The sequence below is a fragment of the Pygocentrus nattereri genome, chromosome 24 (assembly GCF_015220715.1).
Source record: "Pygocentrus nattereri isolate fPygNat1 chromosome 24, fPygNat1.pri, whole genome shotgun sequence".
In the NCBI taxonomy this organism is placed as follows: Eukaryota; Metazoa; Chordata; class Actinopteri; order Characiformes; family Serrasalmidae; genus Pygocentrus; species Pygocentrus nattereri.
The window spans coordinates 29918511-29943436 of NC_051234.1; the positions used below are offsets into that span (position 1 = coordinate 29918511).

At 40.5% G+C, this 24926-nt stretch overlaps 1 long non-coding RNA gene across 1 annotated transcript; it reads right to left on the bottom strand.

Moving 5' to 3' along the window:
* Positions 1–6181: 6181 nt before the first annotated feature.
* On the bottom strand, positions 6182–9553 carry LOC108434951. Its single transcript, XR_001858408.2, has 3 exons — positions 9484–9553; positions 7349–7434; positions 6182–6254 (listed from the first exon to the last, which is right to left on the bottom strand). It is a non-coding gene; the product is annotated as an uncharacterized LOC108434951 (long non-coding RNA).
* Positions 9554–24926: the final 15373 nt, after the last annotated feature.

Genomic DNA, 24926 nt, shown 5'->3' on the forward strand with positions numbered 1-24926 from the left:
TTACATTGTGATGGTTCCACTCATAAAGCTATAACAAAATGCACTGCTTTCTAAAAGGGGAAAACATTTAGTGTTAAATCTGAATAAACAAATATTAAAGAAATGTATCCGTTAGCTATTTTAACTAATTGATTTTATCCTATGAATAAACTGCTCTACAAAATAGTTTATATAAATATTTTTATTATTTTCTTTAACATTATCATGGTTTTACCAAACAAATCGAGTATGTTCTCTAAAAGAGATTTGTAAGAATAAATGTCTTATTTCAGTCTAAATGCCTCAAATCTATGTAGATTACAGAAAATTCACATTTACCATTAACAATCATGCAAACGTTGGGTAGAGACTCATAATAATAATAAGAAGAAGAAGAAGAAGAAGAAGAAACTGTTCAGTGGTTTTTATTGCCCTTAAGAAGAAAAAAACAAAAAAAAACAACAAAAACCCAAAGATTTCATTTTTCCATTGTTGTCTTACTAAGACGACTTAAAGGTTAAATGGTTAAATACTTCCATCTTCACAACAAGAGCGGCAGACACTGTATAATACACTGGGGCCAACATTAATTGGTTTAGAGTTTAAGCACCAAATACTGTGAAAAGCTTCCCCACTTACCACAACCTTTTGACCCCTGATTGACCCACACTAACCCCCTGCCCCTTTATGGCACCATTTATCAACATACATAATGGGACACGGGAAATAATGAACAGTAAATCTAACTTTACACACCGTAAAGGGCAAATGTCATGGGCTCAGGTCTAATTGGGATAGCACAGACACACACATGCAAAATGATCAGGTTTATCTGATCATTTATGTTAAAATATGCTGAAATTCACTGTATTGTCTCGCAAATTATACAGTAAGAAAACCCCAATTATTCACCAGTTAATATTCTTATCACCATCCAATTACACTTGGAAATGAGAAAGGTAGATTCATTTAGTGCAATCAGATCTAATTAGCACAATTTGATTAAATTCCAGCACGTATCCCAGTCTGTCTGGCCACAATGGCGTGCTCGATACTTTCTAATCATCTCTGTTTTAAAAAGACAATGAACAACTAGCGCGGTAACAAGAATGGACAAGACAGCTCAAGCGAAGTTAGGATGGGTAAACATGGCCAATGGGACGTGAATGATTGGACTATGTCAACACCAGTGAAGAGTTATAGAACAAATCATTCAGACCAGCTAAAGTCTCGAAGATTGCTTGTGAAGATTCATTGTGAAGACGCCAGTCATCAACGCGGCATGTCACCTAGTTGACAACAGTCCCTTATGAGCTGCATTCCAGCGAAGTGAAAGAGAATCTGACTGAGTAGGCAATAATATAAGATTATAAACAATAGAAAACCATTGAGAGGTACATGACTGCTATATGTAACTGATGTTTCTCTTGGCAACATAAAAGAGCCCAGACTTTAAAATTGCTGATAAAATTCCCAATACTGTTGGGTCCTTGTAGGAGCAGTGAGGAACAATGCAGAAAAACCTCAACAATTCAAGAATGACATTTTTCAATGGGAAAACAGCAAAGAACTTTTACTTTTCATCCTCTACGGTACATAATGACATTAAAAGACCCCTGGAGAAATCTCTGTATGTAAGGGACCAGGCCAAAAACCAGTACTGGCAGGCCGTGACCTTTGGGCCCTCAGACGTCAACACATTAAAAACAGACATGATTCTGTAGTGAAAATCACTGCATGGACTCAAACGCTTCTGCAAAACACTGAACACGGTTCATCTACAAACGCTAATTAAAACTCTAAAACACAATGAAGAAACCAATTAGAAACAGCATCCAGAAATGCCACCATCTTCAAAGTGTCCTGTGGTCCGAAGAATCAACATTTGAAATTCTTTTTGGAAATCATGGACACGGTGTCCTCTGGGCTAAAGACCACTCAGCTTATCAGTGCACAGCTCAAAAGCCAGTACTCATGATGTTATAGGGGGGCATTAGTGCGCATGGCATGGGTGACGTGCACCTCTGTGAAGGCGTCATTAATGCTGAATGATATAAACATGATTTGGCTGAATACACAGCTGTCCAGACAACGTCTTTTTCAGGGAAGGTCTTAATTATTTCAGCAAGACAAAGTCAAACCACATTCTGCACGTACTACAACAGCAAGCCTCCGTGTTAAAAGAGTGTGGGTATGAAATGAAAAATACGACAAAGGAGACCCTGAACAGACGAGCAGCTAAAATACTGTAAAAATTGGAAAACATTTCACTTCCAAAATCACAGCAATTGGTCTCCTCAGTTCCCAAACACTTGCAGAGTATTGTTAAAAGAAGAGATGATGAAAAACAGAGGAAAACACGCCATCCCAACTTTTTTGGAACATTGTGTTGGCATGAAAGTCAAAAATGGCGTGTGTGTGTGTGCATAAACACACACACACACACACACACACACACACACACACACAGTGTATTTTTTCCTTTTTTTTGTTTTCAAATCTTTGGGAAACACTGTATTAGGCAAATTTGTCAAAGTTGGTGGGATGTGTTCATTAACACAAAAAATTTAAAACTCAGAAAGAACAGTCTCCTGACCTTTGATATTTGTATGAGAAGTATGAAGGTCCAAATAAACTTCTTAAATAATTTTTTTTTCTTCCAAATAAATATTTAAATGATAAATAATAATACTTAAATAATAATTGAAATAATGAAGTTAAATTACTCAAGTATTTCTCAACACACACACACACACACACACACACACACACACACACACACACACACACACAGGAAATTTGACCTTCACGCTAAAACAACCAGTCAAAACATTTCCAACAAGGCTTTAAAATCATGAGGGAATTTATTTTCAATTACCCTCATTTAATCAAATTGATGAAAGTAAAGACATATGAAATGGACTGAAGCAAAATATTTTGAAGGAGAGGCTATATTTTCTTGCATACAGTGGCCTCTTTTTGGCATCCATGGCCAAAAAATGTATTAATTTTTTAAAAACAAGGAAAAAGTCCTTGTTTATTACACTGATCTTACAATTAAAAAAATGTTGATTCAGCAATGAAAATATGAGAGGCCTCTAACCCTTAAAGCATTAAAAAAGGAGGCCAATAATTCTGGAGGGCTCAACATGCACACGCGCACACACACAAAACTGCGCTGCCATTGATTTAATTTAGCCTCTTATGTCTATTAAACTAATGTGTTGAGCCATAACTCACTTTGCTTCACAATAATAGGCAGACGAGAGTGCGGATCACGTTCAGCGCGCTGAAGAGCTTATGTGATTTTAAAGCTCTCAGTCTGGATGTTCATTTAGGCTACACAAAGCCACCGTCAGCTCTTTGTGTGTTTTTCAGTGCAGGTGTTTTTTCCTCTGCCACTCAGCAGAAACAGAACATATAACTGTCCAAAATTATCCAGATACCTCTTGTAATCAGTGATTCAGAAACAGGGGCTCTTCTATAATCTCCATAGGAAAGCTGAACAATAGAACAGGACGCTCTGGAGCCATACAGGAGCCTAAGGTCATCATGCCCAATGCCAAGCGTGGGCTGGTGGGGTATAAATCCCCTCAGTACTGGGCTGTTGAGCAGTGGGACTGCATTCTCTGGAGTGATGGAGCTCCATCCAATACCACTGAGATGAGCTGGAGTGATCCAGAACTGACCATCCAACACCAGAACCTGACCTCACCAACGCTCTTGCAACTGAATGCGATACAATTAAGTAAATGCAATACAATTTTCAGCACAATGTTCCAACATCTACTGCAGGGGTGTCAATCTCAACTACTACGAGGGCCATATTTAAAAAATCTCAATAAACCCGTGGGCCAGAGAATGCCTATAAGCCGAACTGACCACAGCTTATTCAGAACCTTCAGCAGTAAAATACAGGCACTTGTAGGAGACCATGAAATATTATATGAGTACTTGAAAGAATCAAATCTTAAAAATGTCCCCAGGAGTCTTTTAAACCTACCCATTTGCTTGAACTAGACCCCCAGCATCCTTTCTCTGCCACAGATTCATCAAGACTTTCTAATTAAACAAAAAAAAGTGTTTATATTGGCTGAACTGCAGATCGGAGTGGTGTGAATTGTGTAGAATTGAGGTGGAACCACCGTCCCATTGATTGCTGTTGGGGTCGGAGAGTCAGAGCACATTACATTGCAGTGCATGCTGGGGACTGTAGTGCAGCACATTGTGAAACAGGCTATTAATAGTAATAATAGAAAATTAAAATACTTTTGCAGGACGGATAGGATTCGGTCGAGGGCCTGAACTGGCCTGCGGGCCTTGTGTTCGACACACGGTATCTAGTGGGAAGCCTTCCCAGAGGCTGTAACAGCAAAGAGGGTCAAACACATCACTAACACCTTCGACTTCAGCAGAACCACCGGATGAGCACGCAGTTAAACATCTGGACATGTGTACATATTTGGTATGACTTTCTTACCCTGTGGACTCCGTGAAACAGAAATGGAGCTATTAATCAACGAAGAAGAAATAAACTTTATCCGACTTCTGCTTTTGTGATTAATTGGTTTATTTACCATTGCCCACTTGAATGTAACCAACCTGTTTTTTTGTCTGCAGGCAGGGACCAAATATTAAAGGATCAGCATGAACCACGACTATACCAGCTAAACTTTTGGTTTAGATTAATGTCTAAACTTTCAAAAAGTGAGAAAATAAGATTAATAATGCTCATTTCTCTGCACCTACAGGATGTCTAATAGTGTTTTAAAGCTACAGTTATTTGGAGGAAATGTGTAGCTGCGTGCAATGTTTGGAATAGAAAGTGAGAAAACAGTAATTTTGCACATCCAGTCAGAGTGAGATGAGCAGCAGTGAGCAGTGCTTGTGTTTTTAACTGCTTTAAAATGACGTCAGACTCGGGAAAACGTCCTTCACACGTCCTTATTAAAGAAGGCCGAGAGGAAGACGTCGTGTTCTGAGACACATAAGCTGGACGTCCGTCCCACCGCCGTCTTCTAAAGATCAGAGCATGAACTTCGTCTCCTCTGCAGACCAGTTTCTGCTCCGCCGTGTTGAACGGTATAAACTCTCACTGTGACGCGACGCACATGCAGAACTTTCCGATAGGGAATGTAATCAGATACAGGCGCTTACAGGGATATTATTTACAGGATAACCCACCTTGTTCAATTGGATAAAAATTTGAAATTAGACTAGTCTATTCCGATTGAAGCGTTTACATGGAAGTATTCGATTCCGATTGGGTAATTAGTCGGATTATTACGAGATTAATATGATGCAGGTAAAACGAGCCCTGAAATAGAGCTGACGTTGTTTTCTAACAACTGACAGAAACCTGGTTAGGCTAGCCCTTGTGCTCAGTCAGCGATGTATCTAGAATTTCCAGAAGGTCAAAAGTGTTTTTTGTTATCAGAAAATTGGTCCCACCCTGGAGAAATCAAAATGTGATTGATTGATTCCAGTGTCAGCTCCTAATAAGGCTGGTAGTACATCTACCACATTAGGCCTTCACTTCAGCTCCTGAAGTCCTAACCAATGGGAAAGCTTGCTTGGCTGCCTCTACTTGGATCGAATGAGGTGGTGGGGGGCTGTTTGGACAATATTTCAGACATTTAACACTTTTGTTTACAACAAAAACATAACATTTAAAAAAAAACACTGCTGTAAAAAATTGCACAGTTTAAATACAACAAGCATGATAACTCTATGAACTTAAACTGTATCCATTAACATTCTTTAGGCCTTCTATAATGGACTAGTATGACGTGAAGGTATCTCACTGCATAGGATATATGGAGCACATTAAATGCACAGCATCATCTTGACAGCAATGTACGCTAGAGTGAGCGACTGGTGTGGAACAAAAGAGCGAAGCTCTGTTACATGATATTCAGTTTCTTCATCAGAGAGGTGCCCGTGCTAAAAAGACCGAGATACAACTTCAATTTACTTGCCTAGTAGGTTTACATCAGCATCGTACATGCAGTTGGTGGTGACGGGGGGGTAGGGGGGGGTATTTATGCCTGGCCCCACCCTGCAAAAACATGAATAAGCATACTTGTCTTTGAGGAGACGTGTGTTCATGGTGTCTCAACACACTCTCAAAGCTCATGTATGGTGACAGGCGAAAGACCCTGCAGAGACAAAGGACAAGAGTCTGATCACCTGAACAGCACAGCGAACGAGTCTCCCTCTCTCTGGCATCCTCTCAGTGCCTTGTCCAGCAGGAACAGAAGTCAGTCCAGCAACATCTGTTTAACAGAAGTAAAAGAGAGTGAATATAAAGGTGGTGTAACACTGCCATCTTCAGGACGCTTGATGTCTGTGAACTGCTGTCATGGTTCAAGCACTGGCCGAACCGCGCTCTTCACACAAGAGGAATGTTAGAACAAGGTTTAAGCAATCCTAAACATTATTATTATTAATAATAATAATAATAATAGTTACACATTTAAAAAATAACCCTTGCTTTCACTGCAGCAGGTGGAAATTAAAAATAAAAAGACAAACATTAATTTTTGAACTGCATCCTAATGTTAAAATGCAAAAATTACTACAAAAAAAAAAAAAAAAAAAAAAGACTGGTTCCATATGATGCCTATGATGGGGCGGCACGGTGGCGTGGTGGGTAGCGCTGTCGCCTCACAGCAAGGAGGGCCTGGGTTCGATTCCCCGGCCGGGTGACCGGGGTCCTCTCTGTGTGGAGTTTGCATGTTCTCCCCGTGTCTGCGTGGGTTTCCTCTGGGTTCTCCGGTTTCCTCCCACAGTCCAAAGACATGCAGTCAGGCCGATTGGGTGTGCTAAATTGTCCCCAGGTGTGAGTGACTGTCTGTGTCTCTGTGTCTGCCCTGCGATGGACTGGCGACCTGTCCAGGGTGTATCCTGCCTTCCGCCCGAAGACCGCTGGGATAGGCTCCAGCACCCCCCCGCGACCCTGACGGAGAAGCGGCTTAGAAAATGGATGGATGGATGGATGGATGGTTCCATATGATGCCTATTTTTTGGTGCTATACAGAACCATTTTCAAAAAGAACTATGTACACCACGTTCTCCACCAATCCGAAGAGCCGTTTTACCACACAAAGAACCACTTCAGCGCGCAAATGGTTTCGAGCGCTCATGGTCCCGAACAGAACCGCTGTCTTTAATAAGAACCTTTGAAGATCCATATTTAAGATGCTTAAATATGTTTTTAAAATATATTTAATGCTTCTAAAATGGTTATGAATGCACTCTGGGATCTGAGACTTTGCTTTACAGTAGTTTTGTGCCAAAGTTTTGGTCAAAATGTATTTTGATCTTTTCGTTTTAATGCAGTCAAAGTGAGGGACAAGAGTCTGATCACCTGAACAGCACAGCGAACGAGTCTCCCTCTCTCTGGCATCCTCTCAGTGCCTTGTCCAGCAGGAACAGAAGTCAGTCCAGCAACATCTGTTTAACAGAAGTAAAAGAGAGTGAATATAAAGGTGGTGTAACACTGCCATCTTCAGGACACTCCATGTCGGTGACCTGCTTTCACGGTTCAAGCAGCAATCTAATCGTGCTCTTCACACAAGAGGACTGTGAGAAAAAGGCTTGACCAACACTAAACATTATGATAACACGTTTAAAAGTGCTTTCAGGCGGAAATTAAAAATAAAAAAACCATTAAACATTAATTTTTGTACTGCATCCTAGCGTTAAAATGCAAAAAAAAAAAAAAAGACTGGTTCCATATGATGCCAAAAAGGGTTCTGCTACTGTTACAATGCCAAGCTTATAACAGCAGCAGAACCTATTTTTGGTGCTATATTTTATTGCAGAACCATTTTCAAAAACGCTCTACACAGAACCATGTACAACACGTTTTCCACCAATCAACAGGCAAAGAACAATTTCAGCATGCAACTGGTTCTTTGTGTTCATGGTTCTGAACAGAACCACCGTCTTTACTAAAGAACCTGTGAAGGACCATCTTTAAGAGCGTAGAGACACTTCAGAACTGTTCACAGTGGTAGTGATAGGAACCAGACGTCTGAAGAGTTTAACGGTTCTAAAATGGTTATGAATACATTCGGATTAAGTTACAGTGCTTGTGTGATTAAAGTTTTGATCTATTAATTTTAATACATTCGAGGTGGAAGGATACAGGAAAGGTGCTCTAAGGCCAAACGGTCCCCAAAGAAAACATTTCAACAGATTCCTCTTTAATTTACCATCATCAACAGTACAAAGGAAAGCTCTGAAGACACAGCTAGGTTCACTGGGGGTTTTGGATAGTAAACATGTTGTAAACATGTCGACCTCTGGTTCCTATCAGCATCACTGTAGAGAAATCGGGGTCCGTGTTTCTCTACAGATGAACCATTCAATATCAAACCACTCAGATATACTCTGTTTATATCTCAACCACCTTATTATGCGGAAATTTAGAAGAAACCTGTGGATTCCCCTTTAACGGCATCTCTACAGACCTAAGGACGCAAGGAAAAGGTTTTAAACAGAACTAACAGGTTCATTAACTTTGAATTGAGCAGCTCTACAAAAACAATTCAAATACAAAAACTCTTATATTTAATGAAAATGTCCACTGACCAGAGCAGCAAACAAAATGGATAAACAGCTGTTTGTTGTTTTATTTGGAGCCAAGCTACTACCGCTACCTCCTGCAGGGCCCTACATTTACTGCACCACTGACTTATTAGGGACGTTTATCAGTGTAAGTGCTGAATAACGCTTCATACATTCAAATGGGAAACCTTAGAAACAAAGGTAGGTCAGTACGCATTAAACCAGGGGTGTCCAACCAGGTGTGTCCGGTCTTTAAACCAGGGGTGTCCAACCAGGTGTGTCCGGTCATTAAACCAGGGGTGTCCGGTCCCTAAACCAGGGGTGTCCAACCAGGGGTGTCCGGTCCCTAAACTAGGGGTGTCCGGTCCCTAAACCAGGGGTGTCCAACCAGGGCTGTCCGGTCATTAAACCAGGGGTGTCCTACCAGGTGTGTCCAGTCATTAAACCAGGGGTGTCCAGTCATTAAACCAGGGGTGTCCAGTCATTAAACCAGGGGTGTCCTACCAGGTGTGTCCAGTCATTAAACCAGGGGTGTCCAGTCTTCTCCTGGAAGTCTCGGTGTGGACGCAGCGTTTTTCGCTCCACACCAGCAGAAACGCCTGATCCTACTGGGTTAATCAGGCCGTTGGCCTTAGTCAAACAAACAACCGCTGTTTAGCGGATAAGACTGGACACCCAGTCTGCTTTAAACCGGCCATACCGCCCTGTTCCCTCCTCAGCTTCCATATCAGGTCAACTGGAAACGTAGCTGCGTTTCAAATCCACTCGGCGGCCATCTTGACGAAGACCAGGCTTCTCTCTCTGAACGGGGAGAGGCCTAAAAACTCGGAACTAAAGGCCACATTTCCGTTTCTAATGTGGTAAAATATTACAAAAGTCTGAAAAACTGTTTTTTTGTAGCGAATGACTGAAATAACGCAGAGAACAAACCTTTTGGGGCTACTGCGCTCGCTCAGACCTCCGGGACGGCGGGAGCGGCTTCTCCGCGCGCGGCTGTACCTGCAAGCTGATTGGCTCATTTTAGCAAAAGGCGGGATTTTCTCTGTAAACAGACGCCATTTTGAGCGTTAACTAAAAATCAGGAACAAAATCCGAGATTTCCTCAGATCTCCGCGCGGGGGGGAGGGGAGATTTATTCAGTTCATTTTATTATTTTTACACTTTAATTCATCAATTTTCTAATAAAACTGTCAATTAACAAGATACCGAGTATCAAAATGTCAGAAAGTTGTTGTAAATTCAAATAATTAGATTTAAATCAAACATATTTTCTCATTGAGGTATAAAATGTAGCTTTCATTTTTTCTATTTGTCGATTTTGCTGATATTTTTTGCTTCTGGATTTATTTTTTTTCTGAATTTTTCTTTTGCTTCTGACTTTTGCCACTTTTTAATGGGGGGGGGGGGGGGGGTCTTAGAGACAGCTGATTGGCTGATTTTCTTGAAAGGCGGGACTTTGTCTGTAAACAGACACCATGTTGAGCATTATGAGCTCCCAATCATATTTTAAACCGTCTCCTCCTTATAACATCTCTAATAAAGCCTCTTTTGTGTTACTACAGATAACTGTGATATAATTTATTATATTACTACATCAGCGGAACATAGGAAATGGCTGGACTCCTCATAAACTGGCTCTGATTACATGACAAAGCACCAGAGCCGGTTTGTGATGAGCCTGGCCACTTCCTATTCCCCCATTATATCAAAAACAGGACCGCTAAACAGCAGAGAGTAAAATAGTTTCTAATCACTCGTCCACGTCTCTTTAATTTTAGAAAGTGGAAAGATGTATTTCACTGAAAAGCAAGGAAAGCCTACCTGTATATTTCCTTTTTTCTACAGCAAACAGGTTTTGGGCAGCAGAAGGCAGGCAGGCATTACTGCTAGAATGTGATGACTGATTGGCGATTTAGTGATTACAGGAGAAGGAAAAAAACTACTTTAATTTTAATGTAAGTCAATGGAACCAGACATTTTCCCAAGACATTTTGGGTAGTTTGTTTTAGTCCAATAGTCCAATCATCATAAAATATAAAGGGCAACATGTATTTTCAAATTATGTCAAAACCTGAAAAAAAAAGTCAAAAATGGAGACGTGAGGTTTTGTTCCAACAACACCGATATACACACACACACACACACACACACACACACACACACATATATATATATATATATATATATATATATATATATATATATATATAAAACTACAGGGCCATGCAGTCTGTCTTAGGTTATAATAGTGTTAACAGTGTGTGATAAAACTCTGAAGCGGTGGCCCCTGCCGGTGGTCCCTGCCGGTGGTCCCTGGCCGTTTAAGGGGCTAGCAGTACTCCACAGATGAGGAAGTTTAGAGCTGCAGTATTGTTGCTCAGTAATTAAAGTACCCAGTGCAGTACTGCTGCAAAATACAGTATTGTGCAAAAGAGCATGACCAGCGCAGAATAAGCAGTGCAGATGTTACACAGATGTACAACGATGCGTGAGGAATGGATTAATTGAAGTGCAGATTTGTTCATTCTGATGCCTGCGGGAAGAAATGACCTGCAAAAATGTTCCTTCCTGCAGTAAGGCTGCTGCTCACTGTGCTCCTCTGGCCTTGTTGTGTTTTTCAGAGGGGGGTCGGTCTCCCATCACCTCCACTATGTCCAGGTAGTTGGGCTGCATTAAAATCTCTACAATCACAAATATCAGCTATTTAAAAAAAATACGTAATGTGATTTATGTTATTTAACATCAGCAAGTACAATATTATCTTATTGGTATTTTCATGGGGCCCTAGGCAGCTCCCTACCTTCGCCTAGTGCAAAAGCCGCCCCTGTGCAGTAGGGGGGGCTAAACCATTGGACTTGATCTAGTGCTGGTGAAAGAAAGGTAAGCACACTATCTGTACAGGGACATGTAGATTGAGGATGAAGGGCGCCATCGTGTCATGGTAGGCCCGAGTGAAGATTAGATTAACACGCTTGGACAGAAGATTATACTTGAGCAACGCAGTAGTCGTCGCCGTCAGTGGCTCAGAACTCATACCAGTCCATCACAAAAGATCCCGTCAGAGCATAAATACTGTCGTATGAGTTTGCGCCATGCTTCTGTTATGGCAGTTCAGCTGGAGAGGATCATTCTCTGAGTAGTGTTACAGGTAAAGTCCAATCCTTTTTCAGTGGTAAAACATGGGAACCAGTTCAATACTCCAACTGTTAATAGTTAAGACAAAAAAGTAAATACATTAAATAAGTGAACACTATATTAAATCATTTTACACTACTACAGCATAGGAGCTGCTTGGCAACTACTAGGCCAGCATGCTCATCACATTTTTAGCAAACTATTATTAAGTTTTAGAAGTCTATGTAAAGAGGGAATGTGTGTTTATAGAGTTGACTGATCTTAGAATCCTGTGGATTAAGAAAGACAATTGATAACAATGACATATTATTGTCATTGTCATCTTATAGACATAGTTAGGGTAAAAAAATAAAATGCAAACATTGTTTTTCTTTGGCCCAAACCCTGAGGCTAGTGTAGCTAATGAAAGCTTGTCTACACTAATTAGCACGGTGTCAACTGCTTGTATAAATCTTGATACACTTCAAAGAAAGTAGAAGTGTTAATCTCAAAACGCCTGTATCTGATTACATTCCCTATCGGAACGTTTAAGTCCGTTCTGCATGTGCGTCGCTCTCGCAGTGAAACTGAGAAACTGGTCTGCAGAGGAAACGAAGTTCATGGTCTGACCTTTAAAAGACGGCGGTGGGACGGATGTCCAGCTTATGTGTCTCAGAACACGACGTCTTCCTCTCGGCCTTCTTTAATAAGGACGTGTGAAGGACGTTTTCCTGAGTCTGATGTCATTTTAAAGTAATTAAAAACACAAGCACTGCTCACTGCTGCTCATCTCACTCTGACTGGACTCAGGTGATGCTGGTTGTCATGGTAACATCTACACTAAGCGGATCTCTATGCATGCACGTCATGGGTCAGATTACTTGTAGTGGACATGTACACGAAGATTTTCCATCAGATTATTGAGTAGAGTGAGCATAAACACCTCGGTCTGAATATATAATCGGAATGTTTTCAATCGGATTGGCAAACATTTTGCATGTAAACACAGCCACTGTAACCACAGAGTAACCCTTCTGGGTGCTAAATATAAATCTTGCGAAAACGGTTCTATATAGAACCATATGCAACACATTCTCCATCAATCTGAAGAACCATTTAATCATGCAAAGGGTTCTTTGATTGTTCGTGGTACTATATAGAACCGTTTTATGAAAGAACCCTTGAACCCTCTTTTTAAAGTGTGTATGACATACTGTTATTCATAAAAATGGACAGAAGTAAAGACAAATTCATGCTTTAAGACGATTTGTACGGCTGCATTTAACTACAAACCCTTTTTGTGTTAGTAAAGTATCATTAAATATAGTTCAGAGCTCTACAGAAAGTGGGAGTGTGTGACGTGACTGTAAGTTTATTGAGTTTAAGCTTCACTCACCCACACAAATGAAAAAAAAAAAGACCCTACACATAAAAACCACAGCTTATTCACACCATATGCATTTCTGAAGCATTTCTAGTCCTACGTGTCATGGAACAGATACGCTTTTGTTGCAATCAATGTTTCATTTAATTTCATTCCGCTGCACTAAATATGCATCGTTCATCCACGAAAACACAAGCTCTTCCGACCTGCTGCATTTTTAACACACGAGGCCTATTTCTCATTTGTGCTCATAAGTGAAGCATAAACTTACGAAGGCGTTTTAGGGCCACTGTTAATAAAAATAAAAATAGTAGACTTTGAGTATAAAGTTGTACCATTTCAAGAACAAAGTCATAATATTTGGAGTATAAAGTGGTCTCACTGTAGAGGGGCTGCTATAACGCGTTGGGGTCTTGGTTGCTGTACTGGCTCTACTCCCGTCTCTCTGTGGATAGTTCTGATCATCATTCTCACTGTCTGTGAAACGTCATGCCACCTCTGAATGGTACAGAGATGTAGCCCCGATAGCCATGTAGACGGCACTGCCTGCAATTCTCCTTAAACACAGACAGACGGTTTCCTCCGAGTCCGTCTTGCTCTTTATTCTAGATTAACACAGTTTCCTGCTCACCGTTATACTAATAACAGGTTGGTGCTGATGAGCAGGAGAGATGGGGAGACTGAGTGTTTCTTTGTGGGTGAATCCATATGAAAGTGTAGCTCCACCAACTCAGCACCCCTCCTTTAACCCGAGGAGGTGCTGCTTCCCTTTGCTAAGCCTTTGGCCACAATATTGTGATCTGTTAATGCCACTTTAATGTCGTAATTCTACGACTTTTTTCTCTAAATATGACTTTTTTTCTTTATTCTCGAAGTCTACTTTTTGTATTTTTATTAACAGTGGCCCTAAAACGCCAATGTATAAACTGCCTAGAGATGCAATCAAATCCTAGGTTGTAAACTATACTTCAAATAAAAAAATTACAAAAATGTGATTCTCTTGTTGGCCCAGTGTTTGCTGAGCAGCTTCTGCGCTGTAGTTGTGATGTGGAGGCTGATGGTAAAAACTGATCGTGGTTTCATCACGAAAAAATAAATGTGCTGCGAAGTTTTAAAACGGCTGTGAAACTGTTCCAGTTAGAAAAAGGAAAAGAACCAAAAAGAGTTGATGAAGCATTAACGTGATGGAGATGAATGAGAAGGAGCGTGGATCGGACACACGGCAGCTCACGCTCCACAGACGCTGTGCTTACACGGCCCTGCCGAGTCGTGTCGAGTGTGAACCTGATGTTAGGCTCTTTGATGTTGAGTCTATGAAGAGGCGTTGGTGAAATCATGTCTTGACTAATGACTCCAGCGCAGTGCCTCATGCAGCAGAGGCCGAGTTTCTAAACTCTCAGAGACGCTTCAGCTGCTGTCATGTTCACTGGGATTCAATTAAGCTAATGGCTGGAAACCAGACCAATCACCGAGAATTATGGGGCGTGCGGGTTACGTTAGGTAACGGCCTGTGCTTCTCAGGAAACTGGAGGCTGAAACAAAGCCAGCCTCTGAGTGCGGAGGTGTATGTGTGTGTCTCACACTCACCACTCCTTCATATAATCAAATTTAAACTGCTTAGGGCACCACGGGAATCAGGCTGATATGTTTGTCCACTGTAATGGATACAGTTTAAATATGTCAAGCTACATATGGTCAATGTGATTTTTAAGGGAGCTAAATATACAAATTATATATATATATATATATATATATATATATATATATATTTACTTATTTATTTATTTATTTATTTATTTGTTTATTTAAATATAGACATTGTCCACATTTCTACATTCCCCTGACAACTGACAGCAATGACATTCAAATTCAATTGAACTCCTTGAATGCAGTGAACGACGAAGTACACAAATCATGTACTTGAGTTAAAGTAGAGACCCCCAAGGTAAAATATTCCTCCAGTAAAAGTAGAAGTTCCTCCCTTTAGACCTCCACTTGAGTAAAAGTACTAAAGTATTTACCTTCAAATGTACTTAAGTATAAAGTAAAAGTACTAAAAGAGTAATTCTGGCTCTGATGTCCTGTTATCATTTTTATAACCAGACTGGCTTCATGAACTCATTTCAGGTGAAAGTCCTCCAGCGTCTCTCTTGGTAAACCAGTCTTTTAATAGAACGTCATTAATTAGTGACACTGACGTCTATTAAAATGATCAGAAGCACAAAACACTGAAGGTAAACAGTTTCCATCAGGGAGAACCGAGTGGCTCTGAAATCACTTTTTACACACAAGCAAAGTTTCAGTTTCAGATTTATTTACAACTTAGTTCCAAGTTTAAGTTGAATAAAAACTGGCTTTAAACTCAGGATCACAGATGAGCTCCTTTACTATGTTGATCTGTAGGCGTCTGTTCATAAACATAAACCAGCCCAAACTCATTTACTATAAAATGAAATGGTGTTTGTAGAAATTCAGAAAAAAGCCGCGTCAGTCTCGACTGCATATGTGGACATATTTCTATATTGAGCTCTATTTACACAAAGTTAGGTAAGTTCATCATTTATGTTGAACAGACTCTCCCAAAGATTTACGCTGCTGCGCTGACGTTGAACCGCGTGCTGCACTGGGTCGGTCTGACCAACAGGTCAAAACCAGCTCTAAACAAAGTGACCGCTGTAAATTCTACCTATAGTTGCAGATCATTTTGATGGTTTCAAGCACATTTAATAAAATAAGTGCGAATATCTGCCAACATGGTGAGAATTTTACTTAACAAAATTAATTGGAATAAGTAAACATTTGCAATAAATAAAGTTAAATAATCTAGGAACAATTTTAACAGGAGAAATATTAGATTTATTGCTTAAATGTAAGACAATTTTACTTGACAAGATGCCATTTTTTGCCGTGTGGTACCTGGAGATGGTGGCAGTTCAACCAGGTAGCGCGCCTCATCTGGGCGTTTGCCTGTCCTGGCGGACTCCAGTACCCAGCGCAAGGTAACGGCAGGCAGGCCCCATTTCTGCGCTGCCTGGTACTTTGTGCCCTCAGGAGTTTGGAGGACCAGGTGAGTGCTGGCCAGCATGCCTTTCCTCTGGTTCGCAGCGCGGACAAAGTAGTCCTGAACACTGTAGAGGGAAATTACATGAGACACTTTGTAAAGATGCAAAGAGACTATTTATGTGGTAACACAATCACCTGCTTCAAAGGTAACTAACATGTAAGATATTTGACTTTCAAATGTAGTGGAGTGAAAAAATGGAGAACCTTCAGTACAGATACACGAAAAACAACCTAAGTACAGTAACGAATTACATTTACGTAGTTACTGTCCACAAGCAGGCCCAACGTTTTATTACACACTTCTACAAACTAACACAAACCTCAGTTTGCATTGAGGTTCCTGTGGTTCATGAATAATAAGCCTTAGTATGTAATTGTCACTTCTGTTGCCGGTTCCCCTCCATGCCAATAGTGGTCTCACTCACCTGAGTACTGAATCATGCTGACACTTGTCTCTAATCAGAAGTCAATTAGTGGACTACTTAAGTTGTACCCTGAGCTCAGCTCGGTATGAAGTCTTGTTAGGGTTTTTTCCGGATCAGTATATCCCTTGTATGTGCTCTCTGGCTATGAGCCCTTGCTCATGAATTACGTTATAGATACCTGGATTGTGTTTTTGGACTTTCTGACTTATTTCATGTGAAGCTCATACAGTTTTGACCCTGCATGTCTGTGTTTACAATTCTTCGAATTCCTCAATAAACCTGCACTTAATTTAATTTACTCTCTGGGACTCATCGTTACAGTAATACACCCAGAAGGGTGTTAAGGAAATAGTTTGGGTGAAAAATTGAAGCTAAATTTCTTCTTTGCCCCAAATTCAAGTTTGCTTCTTTACGTTTCTTTACATTTGCACAGAAGCAATGAGGCTAATGTAGTTAATGGAAACTTGTCCGCACCAAATAGCACAATGTAAACTGCTAGCTTAAATGATGACACACTTATTTCAAACAATGGTGTTAATTAATCTCAAATAGACTTGCTTATGTGGTTTCTGACCTACCGGTATCTATAAAAAACGGACAAAGGTTTTGAGATGATTTGTATTACTGCATTCAGCTATAAACCATATCAGAATGTTGGCAGTACCCAAAGTCGCCGATACTTTCATAGTGTTTGGTTCAAATAACTCACAAAAAGTTTTCTGAGGTTATGCTGGCTACTCTGTATGCATATATCCCCACAAAAAGGATGCAGCCACAAGCTATCCCATTCATTTTTCAAGCAATGAACAAGCAATGTCTCCTCCTCCTTTATAATGTGTCTGGTAGATAAAAAAATGCTATAATGGTAGGAAGTAAATGCTAAACACATAGTCCTGTTACTCACAAAGTTATAGATGTGGGAAGAAACTTTTTAAAATTAGAATTTAATGGCCAGTTTGGAGCATAACAGCTTTGGTAGTAAACAGGACATCTGACATCAAGTACATGAGAATATTTATACCTAAAATTATGTATAGATCACTTTGTTAGAAATACGTTTTCTATTTTCATAACATTTTATCACGCAGTGTCAGGAACCACATCAAACAAGTCTATCTCAGATTACTTATCACTTCAGTGCAATTTGAGGCAAGTGTTGATGATTTAGACGTGCAGTTTGCGAGTGCTAATTGGTGTAGTACTGGTTTTAAATTAGCCTTATAGCTTCCGTGAAAAGCTAAAGAAGCCAGCCTGTCTTGGCGGCGCTCAGGTGAGTGCTTCTTTCATCTTGGGCTCAGCCAAGGAAAAAAAGAACATGAAACGATCTCCCTTCTCGCCGTCCGTCCACTCCCACGAGGCCGTCTCCAGGCAGCTGCCGGCCTTCATTACCGTGGTAACAAAGGGGGGCTCCTGGGGGGAAAACCTGCACCTCTAGCTCTACTCTGGAGACGGACAGACGGAGGGCTGGGAGGGAAAGCTCCCTTTGGTTCTCCGGAGACTTCCACTCCACAGCTGCGGGTCTCTTGCTCTCTGTACCGTAATGGACCATCAAAGCGTACATGCACATATTAGTGTGCAAGCAGTCTTGGGGTAAACACTCAGATGGAGGTGGCAGTGAAGCAGCATCATATTTATGATTGAATCATGTTGACGGTTTTCTCAGGTCAAACACCTGGGAGACGAGTGATGAAGAAAGCACACTGACAGGAAACGATTAGCCCTTCCACAGAGCAACGCACCTCACACAACACACTCAGCAAGATAATTAACACTCAGGAGAGAAGCGCTGATTAACAGCGGTGGAAACGCCGTTCTTTAGAGCACACCCAAACAGAACACTGTCTTATGGAAAATCAACCGCATCATAGCTGTAAAACTTAGTGATGAATATTTAGGAATGCTCTGTTTTGGATTTAGTGGCGGAAGAGGTCCAGAAAAATGAGTACAACGTAAGAAGGTAGACCTCTGACTCACTGAGAGCCAAAGAAGCAAAATTATAATGATGGGCAGCTTCAAAATTTACGGATTTGAAGGTATAAAAATTAGAGCGGGGTATTCAACTAAAACTCGAGAAGATCCAGATAAACAAGCAAGATTTTCTTGCCAAGATCCAGATAAACCAGTTGACCTGGGATGAGCGAAAGGCCACAGTGCTTCCGTTTAAATGCTTATCGTTTAATGATCAATCCAGGCAACTAATAAAATAAAATGAGGCACCTTAAATATACTTTCATAAACTTCTATTTTCAACATTAGATTTTTACACTGTAAAAAATGGCTCATCAATTTGAAAAATATGTAGTAACAAGCAATTACACTAGTTTTATTCAACAAATCGTTCATTGAAAGTATTTCTTTATGTTGAATAAAACTGATTAATTTACTTGTTCCCACAAGAAGTAATCTTATTAGGTTGAATCGATGAGCCATTTGTTATAGTGTAAAAATCTAATGAGCAATTTACAGACCTATGGCTATTGGCTGAGGTTTATAAAATAAATGAATAAACTAACAAATAAATACTAGGAAGAAGAATATTTCCCAGAGAAGACAAATTCTTTCTTTTCATAAGATGAAATAAACAAATGAAAAACAAAACTAAATAACAATAAACAATAATAAAAGCTGCTACTAATGAGCATCAAGCACAGAATTGCTTGGTTAATTGCACTTTACTAGGTTCTGACCACAGTCCACCAGCTGGCGATCTCTGCCACCTGCACGCCAGCTTTAGTGCAAGTTCTACCAGGAAGGCTCCAAAGCTACGTCACTCATTCATTCATTAAGGCCTCAGCATACTTCTTACGGAGACAACGTTTGGCTGGCGTTAGCGGACAATATGACATAATTGTGGAGAAAATGAGGAACAACAGACGTTGCGCAGAGGCTTCCTTCTCCATGTTGTGCATATGGCAGCTGGGCGAACTCCGCAGATGAAGATGCAATGTGACAAAGACTGACTGGTCGGTAAAAAAGAGGCGTGCCATTAAACAGAGATGGACAACTTTGAGGAGCTTTGTTTTGCTAAACGCATAGACAGAAACAGTAATATTTCACTGTTAAGCGTGTATTTGTTAAATAAACAAAAAAAACTTTCTAAATGTAAGATGTCAGGTCTGTTATTTGTTAGTACTACATTTACAGCATTTAGCAGATGCTCTTATCCAGAGCGACTTACAAGAAGTGCTTTGTCAATCTAGAGAAAGTATCTTTGCTAGTTACCAATAGGTTAGAGAGAAATACGGTCCTGAGCTGATACAATACAGTAAACTACAATACACAGCGCAGTACAATAAAATAAGTGCAGCTTATAATTCAATGCTCATTTAAGTGCTGTGTAAAGAGATGAGTCTTCAGTCTACGTTTGAAGACAGCAAGAGACTCTGCTGTTCGGACAGCCAACTAGCCGTAAAGCACCAAAACATACAGGTTATCTTATATTTTAGTTCACAAGAAGATGAGGCTAAAGTTGGCTCCCAATTCCCCAGCTTCATGTTCGACGTTAGTCATTCCACCTTAAATAGCGGCAGTACTCTGCACTCACACATCGCCATAGTTAAAACTGTAATAGAACGGTTTTCCAGTTGTCACTGAACTTAAATATCATAGTGTCACTTGCATTAGTGGAGCATCCGCGGCACGAAACCGCAGTATGTGAGCTGAGGCCTTTACTCTGACCAGCCGCTGGCCGCCACCTATCTTTAAAACGATTCATCTTACGTAGCTGTTCTGCTGCTTTCAGGTGCCAACGTTTCGACGTTCCTCTCCGTCCCACCTGCCACCACCAGTTTGGTCCCCACCTGGTTGTCCAAGTAGTGCCATCCCTATCCGGCAGGATCTGCGAGAGTCTCAATGCTCCAAGACCTGAGCCACAAGGATGGGAGGATGGGGCCTACACCAAAGACTCTTTAATTCTTAAGAACTGTTTTCCATCAAATTCTAAAAACGTATCAAAGATTAAATCATTAAATCCATCACTTCAGCCTCCTGAGTCTTTCTCTCTCAACATATCAAGTATATATTTCTAAACATTCAAGTTGGCGGCACCTCCAAGGGGATGACTCACCTCTAGCCAGTGGCTGAAGTAGCTGAGTAGTTGATGAACAGAACAGACTGAACCAAAACATTGGAGTTCATCTTCTTGTTTTTTCCTGCAGCGCCAAATCACTACTGAGAAATCCAGCTCAACATCATCTTTTTGTTTAGTTTTAGATGTTCCAAGCTGGTCATTGATGGATATCAGCAATATTCTAGCTGGTTCAGAATGATCAAAGTGGTTGACCAGCTGGACGTCCAGTTGGACAAAGCTAAAACATACCCTGGTCTGGTCAACGGGTTAATCTGGTCATGCTGGTAGACCAGCTAAAACTCAAAGGAAAACTGCTCCCCCAAAACATAATGGATTATTTTATTTATTTCATTTCTCAACTTTGGCATCCGAATCACATTTCATACATAGCATGAAAACAAGTGTGGGAATGTGAATGCACAGCCAAGTGCTGATCCCATGGCGGCGCGAGCAAAAATGAGCAATATCATATTGTGGTAATCTGATTAAGAAAGGCTACTAGGACCGCAACAAATATTCAATAAATGTAATAATTAAAACAGAAAATAGAAAATCCCACACATTTAACTGGGGGAAGCAAACATTTGTTTATCAAGCCAAATGTTAGTTCATCACCAGTAGTGCACAGTTGCCAAATCTGAATACTGGACTCACTGGAGATTGTGATTTGGCCGAGCTTGTGAGTCTCGCAATGCAAGGCAACAATACGGTTCTTTAGACCATCATGCACACGTTACAGTGCAATCTGCACCACTCACTGCTGTTCAAACAGAGCCTACAGTCTCATTTCTCAAACTGTGACTTTGTAGAGTATCACACATCTGAGTATCGTGATCAGTGGAGGCAGGTGAGACTGGGGTGTTTCAAAAGGGCAGTTTGTGAGGGCACTTGTAGTTCATATCAGGACTTTTCACTATAAAAAATACCATTGCAAAGTTATACCAATGTCGTGGTGTTGTGTACGCAGGTCTGATCTGGAGCCGTTGTAAAATCCACAACATATGCACACCCATGACAGCTTCACAGTGACTGAACTGTGTATCACTGCTTACTTCTTAACTCTTAAATCACTGGTGACTTCTTAACTAGAACTAGGCTAAAAGAGCCAACAGCCCAAACACCTCCATCAGGCTTGAATTGAAATACTTGCGGTATGATTAACTGTGAAACGGCAGCATAAAAGTCTAAACAGTGTCACTTAAACTTAAAACGTTGGTGCTTCAGTCAGAAGTCGCGACAAACCCAGGCTGAATCCTAAACGGCTCCGGACTCCCTAAACAGTGTTTGAGCTATGAAAGTTTAGTAATTCTAGCCTCTACAGCCAAACAGTGCCTCATTTATCAAGTGTGGGTGTGCCTGAATCTCAAATGACTGTTTCTTAGCTGTATTTTGCTCTGTTGGGCTGCAGGATCATGTATTCAAACTCCTACCTGGGGCAGTATGTAGGGAGTAGGGAGACATTTGATGAGGGGCGCTGTTGGATTGGTGCTAAATAAGACTTGCGGTGGTGATGTGGTGATGAAAAAGTACTTTAAAGTGAAGGTTTTTGCATGAAACAGATGCTGTGTTATTACATGTCCATTGTTATATGACAAAAGGTTAGAAAATGAATGAAATGACCACAGTATACAGCTTCACGTCGTGCCTAAGAACACACTTCCCTGTGATACATACCTATATAGTCCTTTTAAGCTTTGATTTTCTGGCAGCAGGTATTAAACCGTGATTGGAGGGAGCTGTTCAAACGTGTCCGTATACAGCAACCACTGACCAGCACTCAAAACATGGGTCACTGCCTCAGATTCGGGTCTGTCCTCAGGGAAGCGTCTGTGAGCCGGAACTGAACCTTTAAATACCACCATCATTCGTTTATTTTAGCTTATTCTTTAACTACACAGTCCCCAACATCTCAAACATGCATAGCTACGTTAGTGCTTGCTCTCTATAGCTGTGAATTTCAGGTCCACACATTGTAATCCTCTCTACAGCATGTTTTAGTATATTGGACCATCAGTGGTTCGAGCTCATTCGTGATGCACAAAACTAAGCTGCTTTTTTTTGGGATGTTTTCTAAGGAAAACGGTGCTGTCGTAACACATTTAGCACAGTTATCAATCTATATCATCATAATAAACCATCCAAGAGAGCCTAGATGGTCCCTGATGGTTTTGTAATATGTTTGTGCCTTTTTAATGGGTTGATATCACAGTGTTAAGGATCATAATGGTTTCTTTCCTAATGGGATCTAAATGTGCTCTACAGGAAACTAGTGGTCGCTATTGGAGACCATAATTCCCATTAATTTTCTGTTGGTTCCTGATGGTTTTGTAATATGTTTGGGCCTTTTTAATGGGTTGATATCACAGTGTTAAGGATCCTAATGGTTTCTTTCCTAATGGAATGTAAATGTGTTCTACAGGAAACTAGTAGTCGCTATTGGAGACCATAATTCCCATTCATTTTCTGTTGGTTCCTGATGGTTTTGTAATATGTTTGGGCCTTTTTAATGGGTTGATATCACAGTGTTATGGATCCTAATGGTTTCTTTCCTAATGGGATCTAAATGTGTTCTACAGGAAACTAGTGGTTGCTATTGGAGACCATAATTCCCATTAGAAAACAAAACCATTAGGTCTGTCATGAAAAAGGACCATTACAGTTAGGATTAAAACCTAATGGTTTCTAGTGGTCCTTTTTCAGGAGGGTAATGAAGAACTCAAACCCTCTTGATACCAGGGGTCTCAGGCATCCAGCTAGCCTGTAAGACATGGGCTGACACAGTTATATGGCAGGACTGATGCCAAGATTAGACCCGGCTTATACAGGACAAGTAACAGGTGTGACAAACACGACCATGTAGTGGTAAACACAAAATAGGCAGCCTAAAATACAACTTCAGCACATTCACGCAGATACAGCACATTTCACAACAAAAAAATCCTTCAGTAACCACTCAAAAACTGTGCTTTTGAACGAAGGGGGTCTATATTGTAAAAAAATCCACTATGAACTTAAACAAAAAAAAAAAGTAAAAAAAAAAAATCAAATTTAACAAAACTGCAAACCAGGGAATAAACATGTGCAGGTTATGGAGTTCACAGTAAAGTGTGTTCAGTGACAATGTTCTAGAGTAAAGGCACAAAAAACGGAATAAAAGTAATTCTCTTGGAAAATTAAGCTACTTTAAATAATGGTCACTAAAGGAGCTGCAATTTTACACTGATTATAATGTATGTTTTGTGCTGATGGCGCTGAGAGTTTTCAGTTTTGAATGGCACTGATTGGGCTGCGCTGCTGTGAAGGTGAAGCCGAGGTTCAGCCAATAGCCTTAAAGTGGGCACCTGCTGTAGAGAGACAGGAAATGTACAGGAACCCAATCACCCACTTAATGTGACTGTGGGAGTGTGTTTGGGTGTGTTGGCTGAAGAAGTGATCACCTGAGGCTTCAGCGCAGACACTGCCGTCTGTGTGCCTCTCTGGATTCCCTCTTTTCCATCCAGATGTCTGTAACCAAACACCTCCTCTCTGTTTCATCACACTTCCTCTTCTTTCCAACACAGGGAAGCTGGTAAATCCCTGTGCGCTTTGACGCATTCGCTGTTTGGTAATGTGTGAGCATGTCTGAGTAACAGAGCCATCTTAGGTGATGCAATCATAACGGCTCTGATCCAACAATCAGTATATTAGTTATAATTAGTCCCTTAAATGGCCAAGGCCGAACGTTTCATTACACACTTCTATAAGATAAAAATAGCTCAAGCATTTTGCACTGAAGTCCACTTTTAAGGAGTTAAACAGCTCACTGGTGTCAAAGAAGCTCTGAAGACTACGGCTGTCACATGAATAAAAAAAAATGAATGACAATTAATCACATTGTTTTGTGCAGCGAATTGCAGATAAACACATTTGACCCTAAAAACAGGCTTTTCCTTCTTTTGCTATGGCTAAATGAGTGGAAAGTTCCTCAGGATGAACACAGGCTCCAGTTTTCACCACTGACGTCAAATGAGAGCAGCAGCGGCCGCACGTTCCAACCGATGAGTGTTTGGAAAGTTTAAACATCAACTAGTCAAAAGATGTTTTTATGTAAAGTCAACACATCGTTATAGCAGGAGAGTCAAACTCACCCACTAAAAGGGCCATACTGAAAAAAAACCAACAAATCAGTGGCCGAGCTGCGTTTATTTTATTTTTATTTTATTTTGCCAAGACCCAAACTGATCATTGTTTAGTCAAAATATGCCAGAACTACAACAGCAAAAAATAAGCATGGGATACTTAAAAAAATACTAAATAAAAAGAATAGAACAATAGACCA